Genomic DNA, 13575 nt, shown 5'->3' with positions numbered 1-13575 from the left:
TTTTTTTGGGCAATCCTCTGTGGTGGAGTGGCTGGTTGGCCGGTGGCCCCCCCACCGCGTTCTTGGGCGTCTGGGTGTGGAGGCTATGGAACTTGGGGAGGAGGGTGGTTGGTTACACAGGGGCTGTAGTGGCAGTCTGTGCTCCAGCTGCCTTTGCTGCAGCTCAACCATACACTGGAGCATACTGGTTTGGTCCTCCAGCAGCCTCAGCATTGAATCCTGCCTCCTCTCATCACGCTGCTGCCACATTCGAGCTTCAGCCCTCTCTTCAGCCCGCCACTTACTCTCTTCAGCCCGCCACCTCTCCTCCTGGTCATTTTGTGCTTTCCTGCAGTCTGACATTATTTGCCTCCACGCATTCGTCTGTGCTCTGTCAGTGTGGGAGGACAGCATGAGCTCGGAGAACATTTCATCTCGAGTGCGTTTTTTTTTCTTTCTAATCTTCACTAGCCTCTGGGAAGGAGAAGATCCTGTGATCATTGAAACACATGCAGCTGGTGGAGAAAAGAAAAGGGACAGCGGTATTTAAAAAGACACATTTTATAAAACACTGGCTACACTCTTTCAGGGTAAACCTTGCTGTTAACATTACATACATAGCACATGTGCTTTCGTTACAAGGTCGCATTTTGCCTCCCCCCACCGCGTGGCTACCCCCTCAACCCTCCCCCCTCCCTGTGGCTAACAGCGGGGAACATTTCTGTTCAGCCGCAGGCAAACAGCCCAGCAGGAATGGGCTCCTCTGAGTGTCCCCTGAAGAAAAGCACCCTATTTCAACCAGGTGACCATGGATTATATCTCACTCTCCTGAGGATAACACACGAACAGATGTTGCTTGAACGCCAGCAAACATACACTGCAATGCTTTGTTGTACAATGATTCCCGAGTACGTGTTACTGGCCTGGAGTGGTAAAGTGTCCTACCATGAAGGACGCAATAAGTCTGCCCTCCCCAGAAACCTTTTGCAAAGGCTTTGGGAGTATATCCAGGAGAGCCGCGAATGCCAGGGCAAAGTAATCCTTTCACATGCTTGCTTTTAAACCATGTATAGTATTTTAAAAGGTACACTCACCGGAGGTCCCTTCTCCGCCTGCTGGGTCCAGGAGGCAGCCTTGGGTGGGTTCAGGGGGTACTGGCTCCAGGTCCAGGGTGAGAAACAGTTCCTGGCTGTCGGGAAAACCGGTTTCTCCGCTTGCTTGCTGTGAGCTATCTACAACCTCTTCATCATCATCATCTTCTTCGTCCCCAAAACTTGCTTCCGTATTGCCTCCATCTCCATTGAAGGAGTCAAACAACACAGCTGGGGTAGTGGTGGCTGAACCCCCTAAAATGGCATGCAGCTCATTATAGAAGCGGCATGTTTGGGGCTCTGACCCGGAGCGGCCGTTCGCCTCTCTGGTTTTCTGGTAGGCTTGCCTCAGCTTCTTCAGTTTCACGCGGCACTGCTTCGGGTCCCTGTTATGGCCTCTGTCCTTCATGCCCTGGGAGATTTTGACAAAGGTTTTGGCATTTCGAAAACTGGAACGGAGTTCTGATAGCACGGATTCCTCTCCCCATACAGCGATCAGATCCCGTACCTCCCATTCGGTCCATGCTGGAGCTCTTTTGCAATTCTGAGACTCCATCATGGTCACCTCTGCTGATGAGCTCTGCACGGTCACCTGCAGCTTGCCACGCTGGCCAAACAGGAAATGAGATTCAAAAGTTCGCGGTTCTTTTCCTGTCTACCTGGCCAGTGCATCTGAGTTGAGAGTGCTGTCCAGAGCGGTCAAAATGGAGCACTCTGGGATAGCTCCCGGAGGCCAATACCGTCGAATTGTGTCCACAGTACCCCAAATTCGACCCGGCAAGGCCGATTTAAGCGCTAATCCACTTGTCAGGGGTGGAGTAAGGAAATCGATTTTAAGAGCCCTTTAAGTCGAAATAAAGGGCTTCATCGTGTGGACGGGTGCAGGTTTACATCGATTTAATGCTGCTAAATTCGACCTAAAGTCCTAGTGTAGACCAGGGCTTAGAATTTAGTAAGTAATCTAGCTAGGTACGTGTTAGATTATGATTTCTTTAAATGGCTGAGAAAATAGCTGTGCTGAATAGAATGAATATTCTTGTCTGTGTGTCTTTTTTGTAACTTAAGGTTTTGCCTAGAGGGATTCTCTATGTTTGAATCTAATTACCCTGTAAGGTATCTACCATCCTGATTTTACAGAGGTGATTTCTTTTTACTTCTATTAAAAGTCTTCTTGTAAGAAAACTGAATGCTTTTTCATTGTTCTAAGATCCAAGGGTTTGGGTCTGTGGTCACCTATGCAAATTGGTGAGGATTTTTACCAAACCTTCCCCAGGAAGTGGGGTGCAAGGGTTGGGAGGATTCTGGGGGGAAAGACGTGTCCAAACTACGTTTTTTCAGGAACCCAGATAAAGTTTGGTGGTGGCAGTGGAAATCCAAGGGCAAAGGGTAAAATTGTTTGTACCTTGGGGAAGTTTTAACCTAAGCTGGTAAAAGTAAGCTTAGGAGGTTTTCATGCAGGTCCCCATATCTGTACCCTAGAGTTCAGAGTGGGGAAGGAACCTTGACAGTGATTGTTACCTAATCATGGCTAAATAAATAGATAATAATAATAATACTGTCACAGTGCCCAGTTTTCTTTATGGGGATATGTACTGAAAGTCCTCAGAATATAGGACTTCCTCTTCCTTGATTTATCCTTGGCATTCAAGGAAATGTGGTTGTCCTAGTTCAATTCAAACTTTAAGAGTGTGTCAGTTCATCTTAACAGGTTATTCTCTGCATTTTGGCCTCCATTCTCTTCTCTTTGTTGGTGAATTTGTAACCTTGGTTACTCTCGTTAGTGAGGCTTGGGCATGCAGTTCCTGTCAAAGCTTAATGCAGATGCATTTGCCACCCTTCTACACATATTTAAAACAAGAAGTAAAGCCCTGAAATATCCTGTAAGTGTTACTGCCATGTCTCTGTTTCTCTCTGCAGGTACAACATGCACATTCATTCTCAACCATGCTGGTACAAAGAATGGACTCTTACGATAACATACTCTGGAATGCCATTTAAAAAAGGTGTGCAACATTTCTGCATAAATGTTATCATCTTAAAATGCTAAGTTAAATTAAATTGTTACAAAGTCAGAGATATACCATACAGATTGTGTAAAGAACAGAGAAGTACTATCTATGTCTTTCTTGATGGCTACCAGTTGGCAGCCTCAGATCTGCTAGAAGTTGAAATAATAAAGAGGTAGGACTAGAAATCTGGGGTGTAACTCTGGCTTCAGTGAAATCAATGGAAAAACTCCTATTGACTTTAATGAGGACAGGATTACACCCCAGGTCTCCAGCTTCCAAGATAGGTATATTGGGCCCAATCCTTCCTTTGAAGTCACTCAGAAACTTGCAGGCCCAGGCCCAGAGACATTAAATGGAACACAAGACATTTATTTTATTAATAATTCTCTTTTATATACAAAAGAGAGGCCAAAAATGAAAGTATGGTAATATGGATTGAATATGTACCACTAGGAACATGACCCAGATACTATGGTGATGTGAACCTGATTCCACTGAAGACAATGGGAGTTATACCTGAATAAGCTGGAGTAAGGACTTTGGGGTTTGGAATAGAAAGCATTCAGATCAATCGAGCTGCACCAATTTACACCAGCCAAAGATCTGCCCCTTCACATCATTTACAAAACCTATATTTATGGTCTAAATTAAGCCTGCAGCATTCCTTAAAGCATGGGTATTATCTTGGATAAAACTATACTATGGAATAAGCCTAGGAATTTCTGCAGACTGAGGATTTTTTTTAGAACAAAATCATCTGGCTCCCGTCCTGTTCATCAGCCTGACACTCTGAGACCAGAAGAAAGTAAATGAGAAACTCATCCAATCAGGCATGTATTGGCAGAGTTTTCTCAGCAACAGAGGAAAAAACCCAAGACTATGTCACTCAGGATAAACAATGAAAAGGTAAAGCAGCTTGGGCACCCAGAGAAGTTTAAAAGAAAATATTTGTGAGCAAAATATATGTAGGAGTGCAAATGTAAAGCCATAGATTTATTTTTTAGAAATTATAAAATAAGAGTATTATCGGTTTTCATGAGAGATGTGAACTGAGCTGTACCTACCTTGGAGAATGCATCTGAAGAAGTGGGGTTTTTTACCCACAAAAGCTTATGCCGAAATACATCTGTTAGTCTTTAAGGCGCCACCGGGCTCCTCTTTGTTTTTGTGGATACAGACTAACCTGGCTACCCCTCTGATATTCTTCCTTAACATTTCAAATGAATTTTCATACTAATGAAAAGAGCCAGACATAGGGCATGCAGGTGCTACGCAGACTCCACACACACATACACCCATGCACACACTTCAACCTGAAATGTTTCTGGCTCATGTACCTTTGAATCGTGACCTGGAAACCCACCAGAGGGAGTGTTGTCATGCCAATAAAGTATGAAAGTTTATTTTTTGTACCAGTCCATTTAATATACTGCTTTTGAACAAAATATATGAATTGCATATTGCACATATACTAGTTGAAATGTAGCATACAGTACCATTCAACTAAGAGTTGTTTTTACAGTTACTTTGTTTTTACTATTCACGCAAGTGGGAATAAAAAATAGTATTTTCCTTGACTGCAAAATTTAAATCTGTCCTTTGAAAGCAACATGAATTAGTGTGGAGGTGTGTGAAATAGCACTTTCCCCCTTCCCTATGTGGAACAAGTGGGGAAAATATATATATAATTATTCTTTAAATATAGTAAGGATGTGCTGAGCCTAAGAGGTGCATGTAGGCTGGCATCCCTGTCGGGCGAGGGAGCTGAAGCTTTATCTTAAAGACAAGTACTTTGGTGCCTGCATTATATCCAGGTGAAGCGAACATTACCTCATGGTTTTCCCTTATTCTGTGTGTTATACCTCAGATCGTTTACACACCTTCAGTTAATTTGCTACTGGACACATTTCAAAGGGACTTCAACCTGCCCTCCATTTCTAAAGATGCAATTTTGCACATAAAAATCACTAGCTCAGTGCTTATTTTCTTGTCCTATTCTATTCTATTCTCTATGGGATTGTATACTGTGCTCATCACCGTGGTAATTAAGCACCTTCCTGTAGTGCATTAAGCAATGTGGCTAACTTCTGTTCCATGTTGTTTGTTCTTTGACCTCTCCCCAGAAGGAGAAGTGTGTATTAGTATTGCTTGCTGGATAGACATTGCATACCTTCAATTCACACTAGATTTGTGTGTACTAATAGGTTTGCATGTGTCAATGCTATCATTTGCTGGTGTTGAGTAGTACTGGTAGGGAATTTTTCTGATGAAATATTGCATATTTAGTACTGCAGCCATTTCCATTTAGAAGGGTTTTTTCCACAACTAGAGAAGTCAATCACATTTTTTTTAATCAAAAGTTTCGCTTCTGTAGAAAAATCTCCCACCCTGTCACCCCCAGAGAAAGCAGCATTGCAACCCAGCTGGGGTAGTCACCTCCGTTCTGAGAATTACTGCTGTATTTCAATTCCACTCAAAGGAAAATGGTTGTGATTAGCTGCAATCAGAGCTGTGCAAACCATTTGTGTTGAAGCCAGACGCTCCCACTGGAGCTGGGAGCACTCAGCACTTTTGAAAATCAGACATGCCTGTTAATGCTGTGAGCCTAGAGAGCTGGAGAGTCAATGCAAGTTATGTAATGCTCTGATTTCCATAACAATGAATATGCATTAATTCATTTACATAAATCCCCCTTCAGTTCCTTGCTCTTCCTCCCTCTCAGATCAATACATTCTCTCTGCCAAATCCAACATTTCTCACTTGAGTTTCCACTCTTCCCCCACCACTCTAAATCCATTCTTGAGTTTCCCTCCATCACCTTGATCTGGCTTGCCTTTGAATTTCCTCCATGTCCCACCCTCTGCCTCAGGTTCTCCCTATCCCTTTTTCAAATCTCCTTTCCAGTTCCCCTGCTCAAATTTCCCATTTCATAGAATCATAGAGTCATAGAAGATTAGGGTTGGAAGAGATCTCAGGAGGTCATCCAGTCCAACCCCCTGCTCAAAGCAGGACCAACATAAACTAAATCATCCCAGCCAGGGCTTTGTCAAGACAGGCCTTAAAAACCTCTAAGGATGGAGATTCCATCACTGCCCTAGAAAGAAAAGGAGTACTAGTGGCACCTTAGAGACTAACCAATTTATTTGAGCATAAGCTTTCGTGAGCTACAGCTCACTTCATCGGATGCTGTAGCTCACGAAAGCTTATGCTCAAATAAATGTGTTAGTCTCTAAGGTGCCACAAGTACTCCTTTTCTTTTTGCGAATACAGACTAACACGGCTACTACTCTGAAACCTATCACTGCCCTAGGTAACCCATTCCAGTGCTTCACCACACTCCTAGTGAAATAGTGTTTCCTAATATCCAACCTAGACCTCCCCCACTGCAACTTGAGACCATTGCTCCTTGTTCTGTCATCTGCCACCACTGAGAACAGCCAAGCTCCATCCTCTTTGGAACCCCCCTTCAGGTAGTTGATGGCTGCTATCAAATCCCCCCTCACTCTTCTCTTCTGCAGACTAAACAAGCCCAGTTCCCTCATCCTCTCCTCGTAAGTCATGTGCCTCAGCCCCCTGATCATTTTTGTTGCCCCCCTCTGGACTCTCTCCAATTTGTCCACATCCTTTCTGTAGTGGGGGGCCCAAAACTGGATGCAATACTCCAGATGTGGCCTTACCAGTGCCAAATAGAGGGGAATAATCACTTCCCTCGATCTGCTGGCAATGCTCCTATTAATGCAGACCAGTATGCTGTTAGCCTTCTTGGCAACAAGGGCACACTGTTGACTCATATCCAGCTTCTCATCCACTGTAATCCCCAGGTCCTTTTCTGCAGAACTGCTCCTTAGTTGGTCCGCAGCCTGTAGCAGTGCATGGGATTCTTCCGTCCTAAGTGCAGGACTCTGCACTTGTCCTTGTTAAACCCCATCAGATTTCTTTTGGCCCAATTCTCCAATTTGTCTAGGTCACTCTGGACCCTATCCCTACTCTCCAGCATATCTACCTCCCCCAGCACCTTAGTGTCATCCACGAACTTGCTGAGGGTGCAATCTATCCCATCATCCAGATCATTAATAAAGATGCTGAACAAAACCGGCCCCTGGGGCACTCTGCTTGATACCGGCTGCCAACTAGACATTGAGCCATTGACCACTACCAGCTGAGCCCGACAATCTAGCCAGCTTTCTATCCACCTTATAGTCCATTCATCCAATCCCTACTTTTTTAACTTGCTGGCAAGACTACTGTAGGAGACCATATCAAAAGCTTTGCTAAAGTCAAGATATATCACGTCCACTGCTTTCCCCATGTACACAGAGCCAGTTATCTCATTATAGAAGGCAATCAAGGTTGGTCAGGCATGACTTGCCCTTGGTGAATCCATGTTGACTGTTCCTGATCACCTTCCTCTCCTCCAACTGCTTCAAAATGGTTTCCTTGAGGACCTGCTCCATGATTTTTCCAGGGACTGAGGTGAGGCTGACCGGTCTGTAGTTCCCTAGGTTCTCCTTCTTCCCTTTTTAAAAGTTGCCAATTCCCTCAGCACCCTTGGATGCATTAGATCTCAACCCATGGACTTGTGTATGTCCAGCTTTTCTAAATAGTCCTAAACCTGTTCTTTCACGACTGAGGGCTGCTCACCTCCTCTCCATACTGTGTTGCCCAGAACAGCAGTCTGGAAGCTGACCTTGTCTGTGAAGACTGAGGCAAAAAGAGTATTGAGTACCTCAGATTTTTCCACATCATCTGTCACTAGGTTGCCTCCCCCATTCAATAAGGGTCCCACACATTCCCTGACCTTTTTTTTTGTTGTTGCTAACGTACCTGTAGAAACCTTTCTTGTTACCCTTCACATCCCTTGCTAACTGCCACTCCAGTAATGTTTTGGCCTTCCTGATTATACCCCTTCATGCTCGAGCAATATTTTTATACTCTTCCCTAGTCATCTGTCCGAGTTTCCACTTCTTGTAAGCTTCCTTTTTGTGTTTAAGCTCACCAAAGATTTCACTGTTAAGCCAAGCTGGTCACCTGCCATATTTGCTAATTCTTTCTGCACATTGGGATGGTTTGTCCCTGTGCCCTCAATAAGGATTCTTTAAAATACAGGTAGCTCTCCTGGACTCCTTTCCCCCTCATATTAGCCTCCTGGGGATCCTGACCATCAGTTCCCTAAGGGAGTCAAAGTCTGCTTTTCTGAAGTCCAGGGTCCATATTTTGTTCTCTCCTTTCTTTCTTTTGTGAGGACCCTGAAATCGACCATCTCATGGTCACTGCTGCCCAGGTTGCCACCTACTTCTACTTCCCCTGCCAATTCTTCCCTGTTTGTAAGCAATATGTCAAGAGGAAAACAGTCCCTGGCTGGTTTTTCCACTAGTTGCACCAGGAAGTTGTCCCCAACTCTCTCCAGAAACTTCCTGGATTGTCTGTGCGCTGCTGTATTGCTCTCCCAGCAGATGGCAGGGTGATTGAAGTCCCCCATTAGAATCAGGGCCTGTGTTCTGGAAACTTCAGTTAAGTGTCCAAAGAAATCCTCGTCTACCTCATCTTCCTGGTCCAGTGGTCTATAGCACACTCCCACCATGACATCACCCTTCTTACTCTCGCGTCTAAACTTAACACAAAGAGTCTCAACAGGCATTTCTCCAGTTTCATACTGGAGCTCTGAGCAATCATACTGCTCTCTTACATACAGTGCAACTCCTCCACCTTTATTCCCCTGCCTGGCCTTCCTGAACCATTTATACCCATCCATGACAGTGCTCCAGTCATGTGAGCTACCCCATCACGGTCCCCCTGGTCTGGCTCCTCACATCTTTGCCTCTCTCCCCATTTCAAGTTATCTCCTCTCTCTGGATCCCCACACTTGAATTTTGTGACACTCCTGTGGATTTGATGGAGTCCAGAGGGAACCTCTCTGACACTGAGGGTAGGGTATTCTCAACCAAGGGTCCTCAGGTCTGAAACATGCCTTCAGAGATCAGACTGAGTTTACTTCTAATTTTAAATACCCGAGTGAACACAATAATTGCCAATATTTGATTGTATCTCCATCCCTTCAATCTTTTCTCTGGCACTTGTTGCTTATCTTCTCAGCTTAGAAGCTCTTTGAAGCATGAGCCATGTCTTTGTGTGTGTGTACAGTACTTATCACAATGGGTTCCCATCCTGATAGGGCACTACTGCAATGTAAATGAAATAAAATATTAACTTCAGTCTCACTGCCTTCAAATGTAAGACAAGGCATAGAGGTTTGTTGAACAAGCCCTTTCAGTGAAGATGACCAAAAATGGTCCAGTGACAGCTCTTTGGAGGAGGAATTAAGTGGAGAAGAAAAAAGAATAGAAGGAGGGGAGAAATAATAAGAGAGTATGGGGAAAAAAAATCCCTAAAGTAAGATAAAAGAAAGCGCAAAATAATTATGGTTCCTAGGTGGATTCTTGGGCTAATTATGGTTTTAAAACCTTCTGCTTAGGGCTCATATATCACAGTGATGGATGCATCACCAAAACATAGAGAAAAAGAGAGATCCACGGCATTGTACTAATTCACAAAAAAACCAGCATAAACTGAAAATCAGTATCCTTCCTGCAGCAGTAGTGTAAGTACATTTCTCCCAAGTCATATGATACTCTACACCAAATATTGCCAAGCTGGTTCATTTCCAGCTTCTTTCTTAAAGTACCCAATCAGCAGCTGTTAAAATCAAATTAGATATGTACAGTATGACTTCTTCATCAACCGTTAACAAACCTCATTATTTAATTCGTCTCTCAAATTGCATTTAATAGAGACTTAAAGCAATGCCTATGACTGTCACTGGGGTGCCCATTCATTATAAATTTCACTTGCAGGGAGAACTGTGTTTAATCACCACAATTTTTCTCTATCAGTGCCATTTGCATAAGGGCTGGGCAAGCAGGCATGATGAAAAATTGAATCCAGCTAATGTTATTGATTGGGAAGATCTGACCCTGAAACTGAGCTTCATTAATTATCCTGGCTTCCTCTTCAGAAAGCTGAAATATGGAAGATTTCATTACATTACTGCATTGCATGCAGCATCAGTATTGTTCATGGTGCTTACATTATTACATACTCACTCATTAAATGCATGCAATGCTTAATTAGATAGGGACCATATTATATGCTGATAGATGATATAACTGGGGAACGAATAAAATCTTGGAAATATCTAATTTTATGGATTGCTAAAGACTGTAAAGAAATATCTGGATATCTAATACAAAAGGACAGAAAGATAGATTAAGGACCCTGTTTAAATCTTTGGCTTTTATAGCCTGTTTTTTCAGAGGTGCCCACAAATCCCATAAATATCAGTTTGAGGAACAAGTCCTCTGCACCTCTGAAAATGAGCCCACTAGTGTCCAGTGGATTTTTGATACCAGTCATTCCCAAGGGACACTTGCTGAAATATTTTCTCATTGTGAAACAGCACAGCTGCAAATTCAGCATGGCCAGCTCTCGCGATTTTATTGTGAGTCTTGCAATATTTCAAGTTTTATTGAAAGCTCCGGTTCCTAGAGTCTTGTGATCACGTGAGAATCAAATCTCAGCTTTCATTAAAAATATACTTACTTTCTAACCCCCATTGTTGTGGAGAAAATGTTGAAAATGTGATCCACGTGTACCCTGACAGCTCAGAAACCAGAAAGCAAATAAAAAGAACCTAAAATTTAATATTTGGGTTTTTAAAAAAAATCTATTGGGGGGTGGAGAGAGAGAGGCAGACTCATGATTTTTGAGCATTTGGGGCTGCAACTTTCAGTGACTCCGTATAAATCACACAACTGCACCACCAATAAATATTTGCACAGCTGCAAACAAACCGACTTACGCCATTCTGCCACACTTGGGATGGAGTCAGCTATGGGTAACTGGAAAATACATGGCACACTAGTTATCTGCTTGTGTTCTGTTGCTGTAGTTTGCAGGAGTCACCATATATGTTTGTGGTTTTGAAGCAAGACTCTGCTGTCTTTCGTTCTGGGGCACGCTGGCTGATTCCACCGCTTCCTGGCTGCTAACAATCTGTTTGCAGTGCAAATATGTGGGACAATTTTGTAAAGTTTACCATCTTTGGAGACTGTGCAATTGTGCATGCAGAATGTGGTTCTCTGTGCACTCTTTGGTGAACATAGAATGAGAGAGAGAGAAATGTACTTCAGACCAAACGGGGACATTTAGCTCCCAGAAACAGACATAAAATATTGATGGCCTTTAACGGAAACCGCTACAATGTTACTGACTGAGTTGATTACAGAAAAAGTCACTTAGGACCAGATTGTGCTCAGCTACTCTGAGCCCAGGCAAAGAGTAGTCCATAATTACCGTCCCCCTGATGCTACTTCTACACCCCTCCTAAGATGTGAGACAAACCACAAGGTTAATAGACCCACTCCCTGTGGTGCACCAACAAGAGAAGCAGGAGCATCAGGCTGGAGAGGGGGCACATTGTTCCCAACAGGCTGTATCAATCAGTTCCCTGTCCTGCCTGCCTGGGAACTTCAAGAAGAGTTTGAACTCCTTATTCTCCATCAACCCGAAAGTTTGTTTGACTCTAAATGGCACTACTGCATCAGTTGTCAGTATAGCTAAGCTCCAAATTAGAATTTCAGTTTACCTAAAAACGTTTCCAAATCTCTGCTGAAAAGAAAGGGGCAGCTGAGAAATCCCTGTGGCTGCCATTTTATTGACAGTTCCAGTCTGCACAGGAAGCAGAGACTATTGGCATGAACAGCATCAAGGCAGGAGAACGAGATGCAGCCAGAAACACAGGAAATGCCAGAAGGTTTCCATGACCCCTTTAAGATCTGTATTTCCCCCCTAGCTTTGGATGGTTGTTGATACATGCACTAAACCACAACAGAAAGCCAGAAAAGTAGTTCCTTAGTTAATCTTTAAGTTATTCTCTCTGAATGTGTGTGGATTCAAACATCTGAAAGCCAACAGAGACCATTAGCTCATTTAGTCAGACCTCATGTATATCACAGGCCAAGAATTTCATCCAGCTGCTCCTGTATTGAGCTCCATCCCTTGTGTTTAACTAAAGCAGATCTTCCAGAAAAGCATCCCTGCTTGATTTGAAGACTTTAGATGATGGCAAATCCACCACTTCCCTTGGTAGTTTGTTCCAGTGCTTAATCATCGTCACTGTTAAAAAGGTGTGTCTATATTAGGGTATTTTAATGAAATTATTAATTTGCTCAACTTTTCCACTGAATAGCTAGAACCTATGTAATAATCTAATTAATAGTCTAGTGTATGTATCTCTTTCTCTACAAGCTGCAACAACTCTGAGAATAAAATGGCTGCTGACTGAGTGTACAGAGAGTATAGACCAGGGATCGGCAACCTTGGGCACACGGCCTGCAAGGGGAAGCCCCACGGCGGACCGGTTTGTTTACCTGCCGCATCCACAGGTTCGGCCGATCGCAGCTCCCACTGGCCACAGTTTGCTGCTCCAGGCCAATGGGGGCTGCAGGAAGCGGCAGCCAGCACATCCCTCTGCCCACCAGGGGGCTTACCCTGGCGGGCCACGTGTCAAAGGTTGCCGATCCCTGAGGTAGGCATTTAAGGGTGCAGTATGTAGAAACCAAAGGCATCAGAGTTTAATTGTTACAGACACCCCTTATTAGATGTTGATTCTTTTCTCTTTAAAGAAAAAGCAGGGAGCTGGCTGCAATAGTGCCTTATGTATTGTTCTTTCTCCTCTGGAGGTCAGGATAGAAATCCCTACATGACACACAAATATGACTTGCATGGGTCTCTCATCCTAGTCACTAATGGACAGTTGTCTACATCACAAAACTTCCTCACAGTATAGCATGGTAATCGGTCTTCCACATAAGAACTGAACTGGACTGGAATTATGGGGGGAGGGGGAGGAGGTGTCTGGAGGAGATGCTGGTTGGGACAAATGAAATAGCAGGGGGTGTTACACATAGAACTGGCCTACATTTGTGGGGCCTCCAAGACTGGAATAGTAGAGTGTAGTGGTGACTCTTGAGCACTGCCAGCCTGCTATAGGGCTGTCTCCAGCCAGCATTGTCAATCACTTTTTCACAAGCCTCAACTTAACACAAATGGTTTAGAAAACAGAGGGGACAAATGCTTAAAGCACATCTATTGAGCCCAGTGTATAATGAGTTTTGCTCATAGGCTAAGCCTCAGGAGAAGTTAGACTTATATGAAAGCCAAGAGAATATTTTTGTTCTCTATATGTTTCCTCTGCCAAGAGTCAACAAAAGCTTAGCTAAATAGAACCAGCCAGAATGTCATTCTCTGTGTGACTAGGAGAGGTGGAGAGCTTTGCACTTTGAATAGTAATAAGTTACCGACTCCTTTTCTAACTGAGGACATCAGTCCCCTTGAACACAGAGGTTCAGCTCATTAAACAGCAAGGGAACCTTACACTTTTGCATTATGTGGTTAAAAGACAGCAAGATCATAGTCAAGACATATGACAAGACAATGAG

Source organism: Natator depressus, chromosome 6 (genome assembly GCF_965152275.1).
Source record: "Natator depressus isolate rNatDep1 chromosome 6, rNatDep2.hap1, whole genome shotgun sequence".
In the NCBI taxonomy this organism is placed as follows: Eukaryota; Metazoa; Chordata; order Testudines; family Cheloniidae; genus Natator; species Natator depressus.
The sequence above is the reverse complement of the archived record's forward strand: the minus strand, read 5'-3'. Positions refer to the sequence as shown.